Source organism: Sylvia atricapilla, chromosome Z, assembly GCF_009819655.1.
Source record: "Sylvia atricapilla isolate bSylAtr1 chromosome Z, bSylAtr1.pri, whole genome shotgun sequence".
In the NCBI taxonomy this organism is placed as follows: domain Eukaryota; kingdom Metazoa; phylum Chordata; class Aves; order Passeriformes; family Sylviidae; genus Sylvia; species Sylvia atricapilla.
This window is the reverse complement of record NC_089174.1, coordinates 87,257,018-87,270,429: the sequence shown is the minus strand read 5'-3', so window position 1 is coordinate 87,270,429 and position 13,412 is coordinate 87,257,018.

Below are 13,412 nucleotides of genomic sequence, written 5' to 3'. Positions count from 1 at the left end.
CCCCTTTTTTTCCCCCCAGTGCTGCTGAGCAGTAATTGAAAAGCACAATAAAAAAGGGTCAAAAGATGCAATTTTTGCCCTGAACCGCGTACGAAATCTTGTCAAAGCGTTAACTGCTGAGGTTTTTTAACCTCAGCAAGGGAAGTTTTACCTGCAAGGGAAGGTGGTAAAATTCCACCCTCTTCAGGTGATGGTTTTCCACAGAGGAAAACCATTTGCAAGTGGTGCAGAGCCATGATCCCGGTGCCAGGTGATGCTCAGCACCTGGCTCGCTCAAGCCTACAAAGGGAACAGGTCCTTCTGCCCATGCAGCCCTCAGGACAGTGTGGTGGTTATGGGATGGCTGCTCCACACACTTCAAATCCACCAATCCTTGGAAAAGCTGATTCTTGGTGCTGGCTGTGCTTGCACTGGGTGTAAAGTTGCCCAAATGGATTTTACCTCAGCTTGCAAATGGTAGCTCCACTGGGTATTTGTCTATATGTATCTGTCTGTCTGTCTGTCTGTCTGTCTACCTATCCCCTGGTCTGCAAGGCCTTGTGGAGGCAAACTGGAGAAAAATTGGCTTAAGAGGAATTTACAAAACCACATCCCCACAAGCGTTCTCCTGGCGTTGCCTACGCGCATTTAAAAAATTGAACTTGTTTTATTTGGGCACGTGTTGGAAAGAGGATGGCAGGGTGAGGGCACACCTCTGGTGGTTTGAGGGAGGAGACTGAAATGGGCTGGGGCAGCCAGCTGCGAGAGATATTCAGAGCAAGAAGTGAAAAATGGAGCTACTCCCATTTTTCTGTACAGTGGCACGGACTCGCATGGGCTTTTTTGGACCAGACGTTTTTTGTAGCCCTTGAAACGAGCAGCAGTGAGAATTGACGTGCTGGGGGCTGGACAGCAAAGCCAGGACTGGCCTCGGACCACTGTGGTTGAACAGCCAGCTCATGGCTGAGGAGGTCTGTCCCCTGTCACCTCACCGTGTCACCAGACTTTGGCAGGAGCCCTTCTCAGCTTTGCACAGAGGAGGCAGAGGAACACCTCCAGCCCCTCCAGTGACTCGTTGTACAAATTTTTGCCTGGCTTAAAGATGAGATGAGCAAACCCCCAAAATGCTTGCGAGGCTCTGGTGGCTGTTGTGGTTAACGGGGAAGTTGCTGCTGTGTGATGTTTACCAGCCAAGGTCCCTGTCACCAGCTCCAGTGGAAAAGCCCAGGATGCTTCCTCTTGTTATGCTACTGGGTCACCACCATAAACTGCAGAAGTGCTCCTGGTGATGAAGCTGACCGTCCTCGTGGCCAAATTATTTATTTTTCAGAAACTCTGGTTTCTGAAAGCCAAGAGGCTCCAATGCTCACACACTACATCTGGCTGTCAGCTGCACACGTGGCTGGACTTGATGACCTTGGAGGTCTTTTCCAACCTTGGAGGTCTTTTCCAACCTTGGAGGTCTTTATCCAACCTTGAGGATTCTGTGACTCTAAATGTCTCCTGAACCTGGTGACAAGGTTTATCGAGGTTCCGAAAACGTGGTGGAAATCTGAGAGTGAATTCAGTTCTCACTTCCAAAAATGGGTGGGTGGAGGGAGAAGACCTGAGTGAGCAGCTGTCCTGCAGCAGAGGCAGCGAGTTGTGCTGTGACTCATCCTCCCCAGGGGACCCTGTGCTGGGAACAAGGGTGTGCTTTGTCTGGGCTGGGGCACGGTGCTTTGGCGTGTGGGCTTTGGGGATGCTCAGGCACCAAACCACCCTTTTCCAAGCTCCCTTTTGGGGAGCAAGGAGAAGCAGTGCTGAGCAGGAGCACTGACCCACTTCAGTGGTTAAGACGCCCTGTGGAGAGGGACATTGGCGCTCCTGTCCCCAGCCTGTGAGCGCCCAGTGCCGTCTGCAGCAGGACAGATTTGGGCTGGAAAGAAGAGGTTCAGGCTCCCCTTGCACCCTCCACACACAGCTCAGCCCCTGGGCACCCTTGGGAGGTTGAGGGAACTCTAAACTCCTCCAGCCAAGAGGTGTTGAGCCCCTTTGATCCCGGCTGTTCCCAATGTCGTGGGCAGGTGCTCCAGGCTCTTGGCTCCATCCCTGGGCTGGGAGCAGGGTCAGGGCTGGAGGGAGGGCATTTCAGGCCCGCGGGGTTTCAGATCAGCTCTGAGAATCAAATCTGGGTGGTTTCATTAGCTTTCAGCATGGTGAAGTGTTTGCAGCCCTTTTTTTTTTTTGTACCAGACGGGAACAAAGCGGCGCGAGTCAGACGTCGTCGGTGCGGGTGCTGTCGGTTACCAGGGTTACAACACGCATGGGAAAAAGGGAAAAAAAATCCCAGATATTGCAAGGAACTAAGTACTAATTTTGCTGTCGAGGCGATACACAGGGCTGGCATTACCATGGATGTATTTATATCCTCTGCCCTGTAGCAAATATGTAAGTTATTCTGAGGCATATCCGTGCTCTGGGTTTGGAGCTGGACCACCAAAGACCTCCAGGGAGTTGTTGTGTGAGAGCTGAGGGGGGTCTCTTGTTATTCCCTGCAGCTGCCCAGATGAGAATGTCAGCATGAATATGCTTAAAATAGGGAAAAAACACATTCTAGCCCCAAAGATATCTGTTTTGCACGAGGCATGCTGCGAAGAATGGAGCAGGACAGCTCTGGCTCCAACCTTCAGCCAGTGAAGGGACATAACTGGGCCCCAGAACTGCAGCCACCAAAGCTTGTTGGCTCAGTTTAGGGTCAATCTCCCCTGGAAAATGGGTCAGAAAACAAGTTTTGCCTCTGGTCAGCAAGGTAAACCAAGGCTTACAGGAGGAAGCTAGAAAACGAAGATGATGCAAAAGGGGCCCAGTGAAAAAGAAGTGGAAACTAGACCTGATGAAGGTGAAAGAAGGGAAACCAGCCTCCTCACGGGAGCTGGATGGTCCTGCAGAGCACTGGGTGGGCAGGTTCCTCACTTGGGGCAGCTGCAGGAGCCACAGGGGAACACTGGCACAAACAAAACCAAACAACTGGAGATGGCCCAGCACCCCGAAAATGCCCTGCTGGAAGTGGTATTTACTCCTTCCCTGGAAGCTCAGGCCCTGCGGTTTGGTTCTTCCACCCCAGCGTGCCATGGGAGAAGCTGGGATGAATTTCATGGTTGGAGAATTTTCTGGTTTTAATAATTGATCAAGAGCAAGCAGTGGGATGGAGAGGCCTCGTGCAGAGATGTGCTGCTTGTGGGCTCACCAGCAGAACCACTTCCAGCCAGCAGACAGCGTGGAGAGGGGCTGGAGGCAGGGAATTGCCTCCATCAGAGGGGCTGCTCAGGGCTCGCAGCCTCCACAACCGGGCAGAAGGGTTTGCTTTCATCTCCCTGCCTGCAACATCTGCAGCCTGGACTCGTAAAACTCCCAGCACTATTTTAACCCTTCAGGCTCTCTCTTTCTCTTTTTTTTTTTTTTTTTAGTTTTAGTTCTAGTTTTAGGGAGTTTTCTGGGGACAAAAGGCTGCAGTCCAAGCATCAAAAAAAACCCCAAGCAGCAGCATCCTTGGTTGGAGGAGCTGCCAGCTCCGTCTGCTGCCCATGGAGAGAAGGACAGTGGGACCTCAGCCCACGGCTGGGATCATTCCCTGGAGTCCTCTAGCCTGAGAGAGTCTGCTGGACTGGGAGAGCACTGGTGTTTTAGTGTGTGTACTACAAAAATATCTTTCCTTGGGACTTTTTTTATACAGAGATGCATCACCACTCTTGGCAGCAGCGAGGCTCCAGGGTTGGATTGATTTTCAGCACAGTCAAGCTCAATGCTCCTAATCCAAAGTCTTTCAGCTCTTGGAGGTCACACTGAGTTCAGGAGGCAAATTTCTCACCTGGGGCATATTTTTGTTGCAGGAAAGCAGATCCCTAGATAGGGACTGGCTTTGTTAGAGGAAACCAATCTCAGATACAGACCTGCCTGTAGCTTGGGAAACTCCAGGGAGATGGAGCCAGAGTGATCCTGGTGCTCAGGGCTCAGCAGCTCCAAGTGCACCCACCCCCTTCCAGGGAACAGGAATAGTAAAACAGTGGAACAACCTCAGCTGGGGCAACGAGGGGCACTGGATAATGACAAAACAGAACTTGAGGAATCTCTAAAAGGGACCTGAAAGTGGAGATGGCCAACGTGAAGAGCAGGAAACCACAAGGAGCAGCAGATCTCGGTTATACACGTCTGTCCCAAAAGTCTCATCTGGTTTTGGAAGCTCCGTGAGAGGTTCACACTTGTGGGCTCTGCTTGGTGTCTCCTGACTGGGTACAAGAGTCTCACAAGCATCTTGTGAGCTCCAGGAGTCGTGTAAGTGTAAGAAAGTGGAAAGCACAACTCTCCAGTCCTCCGAATGCAGGGGGACTTTGACAAGTTCAGGATGAAGACTTGGAGCATGGATAAGTGAGGGGAAAATAAAAGGTTATTAGGAGTTACCATGACTTTTAAGTCAGCTGAGGATGGATGAGGGTGATTCTTTCTGGGTTTTTAAATGGTTGGGCTGGCAGGGCTTGGCTGGGACTCCTGCTGGGAGGGACAGCCCCAGGTCTGACACGCCCAAGGCTGTGCAAAAGGCACTGAAACTCCATCAGGCACTGAAACATCCAGACCTGAATAATGTGAGAGGTTCAGCTAGTCCAAGTGAGCTGTGTGGGGCTGAGTGCTGGGGGAGGAAGAAAAATGGGTCATCTTGCAGAGACAAGAAGTTGTGGTGGAAACTGATAGAAACGTCCTTACATATCCATCATTCCCCAAAGCAACAAATTCCTGCCCCTCTCTGGCTTTGCTTTAAGCAGAGTCTCAGGGTCTGACCCAGAGCCCTAAAAGTTGGACTTTAAAGCTCAGATTTTGGTGTGTGGCTCATGGATGCCAACTCTGTCTCATCTCACAGTCCATGCTGGCCTCACTCTGCCACCTCCTCCACCTGCTGCAGCATTCCAGGTGCATCCCTGAGCTTCACACATCAGAGAAACTCTCCGAATGACCTTGGGCAAACTGCTGCTGCCTCAGTTTCCCTTTCCTCCCCGTTATCATCCCCCGTGCCTTTGGTGGCACCTGGAGTGACTTCCCCTCCAGCAGCAGGATTTGATTTAGAGGCTGGGGGTGGCTCCTCCGTTTACAAACCCAAATGAGTGCCGGAGATGGAAGCTGAAGCAGAGCAGGGCATGGGAGGGGAGCTGCAGCTGGGACCCTGGTGCCGGTGCTCCAGCATCTCCACATCAAAGAGGGCACGGCACCCTCAGGTCCCAGCCAGCGAGGAGCTGAAATGCCCTTCCAGTCCAGGCATGCCTCTCAGTTTGCTAACAAAAAAACCCAAAAAAAGCCCCTACTTCTTATTAATCTGCGATTGAAACTGTAATTATGTCATGGCTCTGAACAGCCCCATCGACAAGCCCGGGCAGGGGACAGGGCTGAGCCCCCCTCTGCCGGCATCGCCCGGGCTGGCACATCCCGGCCGGGGCCACCGAGTCCTCTCCGAGGGGACAGAACCGCTCCTGGGGGGCGAAGGCGCTGGTGTGGGCCGTGGGCATTGCCCCCTGCACTGCTGCATCTCCTGTGGGTGCAGTTCTCCTGCACTGCTGCAGCATCTCCTGTGGGCATTGTTCTCCTGCACTGCTGCTGCTGCTGCATCCCCCATGGCATTGTTCTCCTGCACTGCTGCTGCAGCTCCCATGGCACTGCCCCCTGCACTGCTGCTGCTGCATCTCCCGTGGCACTGTTCTCCTGCACTGCTGCTGCGGCATCTCCCATGGCATCGCTCTCCTGCACTGCTGCATCTCCCACGGCATTGTTCTCCTGCACTGCTGCTGCTGCTGCACCCCCCATGGGCACTACCCCCTGCACTGCTGCTGCATCTCCCGTGGCACTGTTCTCCTGCACTGCTGCTGCAGCTCCTGTGGGCACTGCCCCCTGCACTGCTGCTGCATCATCTCCTGTGAGCACTGTCCTCCTGCACTGCTGCAGCTGCATCTCCCATGGCACTGCCCCCTGCACTGCTGCTGCATCTCCCATGGCATTGTTCTCCTGCACTGCTGCATCTCCCATGGCATTGTTCTCCTGCACTGCTGCATCTCCCATGGCATTGTTCTCCTGCACTGCTGCTGCTGCAGCTCCCTGGTTGTCCCCATCCCGGTGTCTTTCCTGCCCCGAGTGCCTTCCCCGGGGTCAAACTCCTCCCTTTCATGCCTGAATGGGCATCCCTTTGGGAATGCAGATGCTCAGCTGCTCCTGCAAGGGGTTTAATCCAGACTGCAGCTCCTGGATGCACCCAGCAGCTCGGCTGGGCCTTTCCGGGTCACAAAAGAGCCTCAGTTTCTGATGCTGCTGGTTTCCTACCTCCCTGAATGTCACCTGGCGTGTCCCTGCACTGTGCACAGCCTCTCCCACGCCAGAGATGCTCAGCTCTCCTCCACCCTGCAATTCTCCCCAAACTGCTTTTCTCTCCCTGGAATCTCCCACCTCTCCAGGTGCCCCTCATACCCCAGGAAGCCAGCCCTGCTCCCCCAGCCCCACACTTGCCTCTGTTTGCTGGTTTCAGCTTTCATCGCTCTCAGATGGTTTTTTTGGACCCTATTAAATGACATTGCGAACGTTGATGTTAATTAAAATTCCTCGTAACCACTCCCTGCTCACCCTCCTCTTGAACCCCTCCTCAAAACCTCACTCATTTTTGGGATCTTCCCCAGCAGAGGCTCTCCAGGCCCAGCTTTTTTTTCGTGATGTTTTCTCCTTGCCACATCCCTCTGTAAACAATCTCTAGGGTGCAAAGCGCTGCCTGCTTTTCTTTCATCACCATTTTTTCCCATAATTTTGTCTGCTCCTAGAGCATGAAGGACTTCAGAAACTTTTATCATGTTTAGGCTGGTCTTTGTGCCACGGATGGTGTCAACAGATAAGGCAGCATCCCATGGGAACAAACTTCAAAATTTGTACCTCTCTCAGAAAGATAATGTTTGAGGAACTGAGCTCCCACCTGTGCAGCTTTGGACCTTGAATATCTGGAGGAATTTCTGCTACATCCCCGGGTTTTGCTGCTAGTAATCCCTGCTCCAGGTTTATTTCCTCCCTTTGGATGTTTGTTGTCCTTGCTGGAGGAGAAGAAATCTTCCCTGCAAAAGGACTAGTCTGAGAGAAATGCCAAAGGAGGGTATTTCTTCAAATTTCAAAACACAACCCAGGCAAGGAAGCAAAATAAACCGAATTTATAGAAAATGGTGATGGAAGAGAGCACTTAAAATCAACTAACCCCCTGCTAATTCCAAGGGCAATCCAGACATCCTTAAACTACCTGCAACTGGTGTTTTTCCAGCCTGTTCTTAATAATCTTAAGTGCAGCGTTACGATGTTTTTTCAGGAGATCTTTTTCCAGGTTTTATTATCTGTCTGTCACACAGGCTGCATTGTCCTTCCTGCAGGTTAAGCCCACCACTCCTCAGCCCTTCTTTTGTGATAATGAAGAGTTGATTTCCTTTCCCTTGGCGGCGGTTTTTTATGATTTACAATATCCCTTTATCTTTTTTTAAAAAAAGATTCTTTAGACTAAACAAGCACCAGGTCCTTCAAGCTTCCTTTTTTTGGGATATCTTTTGATTTTCTAAGCACTTGGCACACCATCCTCCTGACTCCCTCTGTTACTAGTTTACCACCTTTACGAGTAAGCGATTTTCCAGGATTCATTAGACACCAATTACTCAGGTGAACGCTGTTTGTTACAATATATTTTTTTCTTCTCTTTTATTCCAGAACGTAATAGCTGCTGTCCAGCCATCTGTCATCTCTCCATGAGAGAGAGGTGAGGGATGGGTGAGTTAGGGCAGCTATTTTGAGACTGCAAAAGGACCACAGGGATCAATCCAGTGGTTCCCAAATTCCCAACCCTCTTTTGGATGTCTTTGAGGACCCCATCCCCAAAGAGATGTAAACACCCACCCAGAAAACTGGACTGGTCCAGTTCCAACTCACGGGAGCCCATGGAAATTCAGAGTGAAGGCTCCAGATTCGTGCTGGGCAGGGAGCAGCCCTGCCAGGCATTACGTGGAAATGGGTCAAGCACATCACGTTTTTATCCCATCTGGAATGATGGGGGTTTTTTTCCACAAAGACATTTTGATAGGGGAAAGCATTTTGTGCTGCTTGTTGCAGTTATCTCCGAGGATACAGTTGGCTCTGCTGAAGATAAGGAGGACCTTGGAATTCCAGGAGCAGCATCACCAGTGAGACAAGCATCAGCCATGAGTGCACAGTGGGTTTCCCTTTCACACGGAGGACACCAGACCCCCGGGCAGAGTAAAAATCTCCAGTTCTATACAGACCTGGCAAGGAATGCTTTTTCCTGTTGAAGACCTGGCCTGGGATCTGTGTGGCAAAGCAGTGAATTTTGTGCATGAGCTGCAGATCTGCTGAGGGTGTTCTAAATGAAAGGACACCACAGTGCAGTTATTTTCTGCTTGAAAAGCCTGCACATATCGCAGAGGTTTTGGTCAAAGAGTTCCACTTACTCTCCTGCATATTTTAATTCAGGCCGTTTGAGAATAAAATACACACTCAAATCCATGTAATTGTCTTTTCATGAGTGTTTAATGTTGTCTGCTTCATCAGGAGTGACGATCAGAGAAAAAACAAATGGTTTGGGTCAGAAGGGACCTTAAAGACCCTCTTATTCCACCCCTTGCCATGGGCAGGGACACCTTCCACTGTCCCAGGATGTTCCAAGCCCTGTCCAGCCTGGCCTGGGACACTGCCAGGGATCCAGGGGCAGCCACAGCTGCTCTGGGCACCCTGTGCCAGGGCCTCCCCACCCTCACAGCCACCAATTCCTTCCTAATTTCTGATCTAAATTCTAAATGTTCTTGAATCCAACCTCCTGAGGCTCAGTTTCAAGCCCATCGTTGCTGAGAGCAGAGGGGGAAGGTGAGGGCTGCAGGGAATGGGCACAGCTCTGGGGTCAAGACGCCTCCTCCAGTGATGATGGGACAGGCAGGGAGCTTCCCCAAAGCCCTGTCCTCTGGAGCAAACAGGTTTGCTCTGGGAAGGGATGACCCCTGGGCAATGTGGGCATCTGTGGTGCTCAGCTGTGTCCTGTGAGCCCCTGAGCTGAGAGGAGAAGATGCTCTGGCATGAGGGAACTGGAGGGGGAAGGATTGGAGGATTGGAGGTCTGGGGAAGGACAGGAATCTCCCTGTGGGATCTTGGGCTGGTTCCACTCCTTGTTTCACCTCCTATCTCTTTTTTTTTCTCTCTTTCTTCCTCCCTCAGGCCAGGACAAGGTCTTTTGTTCTCTAAGCTGCAGACACCTCTGCGAAGTGACCCTTAGCCCAGGTTGTTTGAGGTGAGCAAAGCCCCCGCCAGCCGCTGTCGATTAATTATTACTTCCAACCTCCTGCTTCTCAACCTTGGGAAACTGCTCTGTATTGGGTAATTCCTCATTTTTCTCCACCACCACCCCCCCACCAACCGGGCAACAGTCAAAATACAACTTCTCCCAGGTTTAAAAAACCCTCGCTTCCTATGTGGAAAACCTAAAAACTGCAGGTTCTGAGACCAGAGGCTGAGACAGGAGCCCCTTTTGAAAGGGTGGAAGGGTGTCCACAGGGATGTCCCTCCTCGGAGGCACAGGTTCAGCAGCACCAGGGCCAGCAGCGTTGGGGAGTGAGTTCTGAGGCAATGTTAGTGCCCTGGCAGAGAGACAAGGTGGAGCCCGGCTGTTTCGACACCGAGCACTTCAGCCCTCGGCACGATTTCCAGCGGCACCTGTGCCAGCAGCCGGGCAGGAGACCTTTGCTCAGCTTCCTATTAACCATTTCGTTTTAATTGAAGGCATTCGCCACTGCCCGGCTGGGAGGATAAGTGGGTGGTCCTTAACCATGGTGTCTTTCTGTTCCCGTGGCTAATCTGGCGAGTTTTGGTATTGCAAAGGAGGGGAGGAGGTGGGTGGCAAGGGAATGCTTTGGAAAAGAGGCTTTTGGGGCGAGATGATGCTTTTGGGGAGGAAAGGGAGGAACCCCCCAGCCTGCAGCGGGCACAGGGGTGAGAGCTGAGCCATGCAAAGCTCGGTGCTGAACTGGAGCCCTCTCCCTGTGTATTGCCGTCAGTGCCCAGTTCTGGTTGTGCCCAGGACGAGGGTGAACCCATCACCTCAATCCACCCCAAGAGCTTCAGCCCCGGCCCCAGCTCAGGTGGGAACCCCCGTTCCTCACCTGCCCACCAGCTCCAGGGCTGCAGGCACTGCTCTGACAGCGTCCCTGCCGTGCTGACACCTGTCCCCTGGTGAGTCAGGGTCACCAGCCTGCTGGCTGGCCCTTATCTCCTTTCGTTGTCTTATCTCCTCGCAGTAGAAATTGGATTGGGATCGGGCGCCCCGGGAGCGAGGCGGGGAGCTCCAAGTGGAGCAGCCGACGCAGGCAGCTGATAATGGCATTTCCTGGAGGCAGAGCTCTTGGGCAAGGACTCCCAGGAATAGCTCACAGGGACAGCAGGGCTGAGATGGGCGACGTTAAGAAAAAACCCCCTCTGCGGCACAGATTCCTCATCTGCCCACAAAAATGCTGGTGCTGAGATCCCACTGGACACCTCGGAGGACAAAAAAAAAGGGCTGTGAGTGACCCTGGGGTGATCCCATGGGGCTGAGCAGGATGGATGATGCTGGTGGCCAAGCTGCAGCCCACGTGGACTGGGAGCCAACAGAACACCTCCTGCATCTGGAGCAGCACAGGGAAGTGAGTCACTGCTGAACATCCAGACTTGTCCCCAAAAAACCCCCACCCACCCCAGGGCAGTCCCTCCTGCGGTGAGGCGGGTGGATAGACCTCGTGGGCGAGCACAGGAATGGTCCCTTGGGAGGTGCAGACACAGGAGGATTCACTCTGCCGTGTGCCATCAGCCCCCTGCACTGCTGGGTTCCCATCCCATGAGCTGGGCTCAGCTCACCCCACCCAGGCTTTGGGGTGATGTGGAGTTGGGGTGTGCACGCACAAGGGTGACAGCAAGGGACAAAGGCCACCAGCTGTCCTCCAGGGGCCCCGGCTGAGCGCCCTGGGTGGAAAGCACGGCGGTGCCCTGCCGTCTGGGCTCCCTTCCAGGCTCATCATGGGACTCCCAGCAAATCCCCTGAGGCAATCTGATCTCCTGGACGCCAGGCACCTATCCCTCCCTCCGGCACTTCGGGTTTTCCACGGTTGAAGGTGCCAAAGTTCATTGACAGCGGTGGCGGCTCAGGCACGCCCACAGCCCGTGCCACCCTCCGTGGGACAAGGCAGGTCACCCTGCCAGGAGGAGAGAAAACAAGGTCCAGAGGGGATAAAGTCACTTTGTACCCGGGTATAAAGCCTTCCCGGGGGGGGGAAAAAACCCCTCTATCACCCCTGTGATAGATCCTACATAAACCCCGGAAGCTGCAGGGCTGCTGGTAGACATTAGCTGGTTTTATTTCACACAACAGTCACAGAATTGATGATGAAACTCTGTCTGAGGCCTCACAGAGACAAATGACAAGATTCCCAGTAGTCCTTGAATGGCTATCAAATGTGTCATAGTTAGAAGCCAGCCTGGAGGGGACTTTTCCTCTAGTAGGTCCTATTCCAGGAATTTAGTCTGCTCTTATGCATTCCTTAAATTTGTCAGCGATCTAGGAGGCATCTTTGTTAAAAAAAAAATATTAAAAAAATGGTGAAGTTTCTACAAACTCTTGAGCAACTTAGGAGGCAAACTCCCCTGTGGCAGGAGCCTCCTGTCTGTTCTGGGAAGGGATGGTCAGCTGGCTGGGAAACACAGCTGGCTGTGCAGGGTGCAGTGCCACTCGTCCCTTGCAGCTCTGCGATGGGTTTAGTGAGAAAACCTCCACGCCACGTCCCTGTGCTGCTGCTTTCAGCACCTCCCCTGGCCCAGAGGGGGCTGCTGTGTCCCCAGAGAGAGGTGCAGAGCTCTGTACGTGCGCCCAGCACCACCCACACACCTCTGCACGGGGCCAGCAGCTTGCACAACCCACAGGGTCAGGGACAGGGAGCACAGCTCTGGCTCGTGGGTCCCACAGCGTGCGTCCAGGCAAAGCAAATTCACCTCCACATCGGGATGGCCACATGAAAAGTGAAGATCGGGAGAAATGTTGGCGGTGCTGGAAGGTTGTCTGGAAGCCCAGGTTTTGGCACGGCACAAAAAAGTGCCCCAAAATCCCTTGGAGCATCTCCTGGTGTGGTCCTTCTGCAAGTCCACTCCCGGTTTTCCCTTTTGTCTTCTCATCCTGGGCTGGTGTGGGGCAGACCTGAGTTGGGGAAGGCTTTGCCAGCCTTGCACTAGCCACAAACACTGGGAATGGATTAAATCCAACCCGAAATGGAATAAATCCCGTGGCAGTATTTGAGCCACCACATCACCACCTCGGACTAGGAATACCACGAGAAGAGCCTTTGCAGTGTGAGGAGGCAAACTGCAGCGAAATCACAGAAAGAGCAAGTCAAAATAAAATAACCCAGTGCCCCCCTACTCGCCTCCCTCCCTGTGAACTCCGGTGAACTTTGAAAAACCCAAACAAAACAGGGCCGAGTTCAGCCTCGGTTCAAGTCATAGACAAAGTTCAGCCTATTTCTAATTTTGTCCTGACAATTCCCACCAGAAAATAGGCTCCTGCTCCGTGCCCTAGGGATGAGCCAGCCCCGACCCTCACCAGCCCCCTGGATGTCCCCAAAACTCCTGCAGGTGGGACAAGAAGCATGAGGCCAAGTGTCCCAAGACATCCCATGGGAGCATCCCCATGCCTGGCTGTCCCCACGGCTGGCTGTCCCCACGGCTGGCTGTCCCCATGGATGGCTGTCCCCTTGCCTGGCTGTCCCCATGGATGGCTGTCCCCACGGCTGGCTGTCCCCACGGCTGGCTGTCCCCATGGATGGCTGTCCCCATGGATGGCTGTCCCCTTGCCTGGTTGTCCCCATGGCTGGCTGTCCCCTTGCCTGGCTGTCCCCACGGATGGCTGTCCCCACGGCTGGCTGTCCCCATGCCTGGCTGTCCCCATGGATAGCTGTCCCCATGGATGGCTGTCCCCACGGCTGGCTGTCCCCATGCCTGGCTGTCCCCATGGATGGCTGTCCCCTTGCCTGGCTGTCCCCAGGGATGGCTGTCCCCACGGCTGGCTGTCCCCATGCCTGGCTGTCCCCACGGCTGGCTGTCCCCATGCCTGGCTGTCCCCATGGATGGCTGTCCCCACGGCTGGCTGTCCCCATGGATGGCTGTCCCCATGGACGGCTGTCCCCATGCCTGGCTGTCCCCTTGCCTGGCTGTCCCCACGGATGGCTGTCCCCACGGCTGGCTGTCCCCTTGCCTGGCTGTCCCCATGGCTGTCTGTCCCCATGGCTGTCTGTCCCCACGGCTGGCTGTCCCCATGCCTGGCTGTCCCCATGGATGGCTGTCCCCACAGCTGGCTGTCCCCATGGATGGCTGTC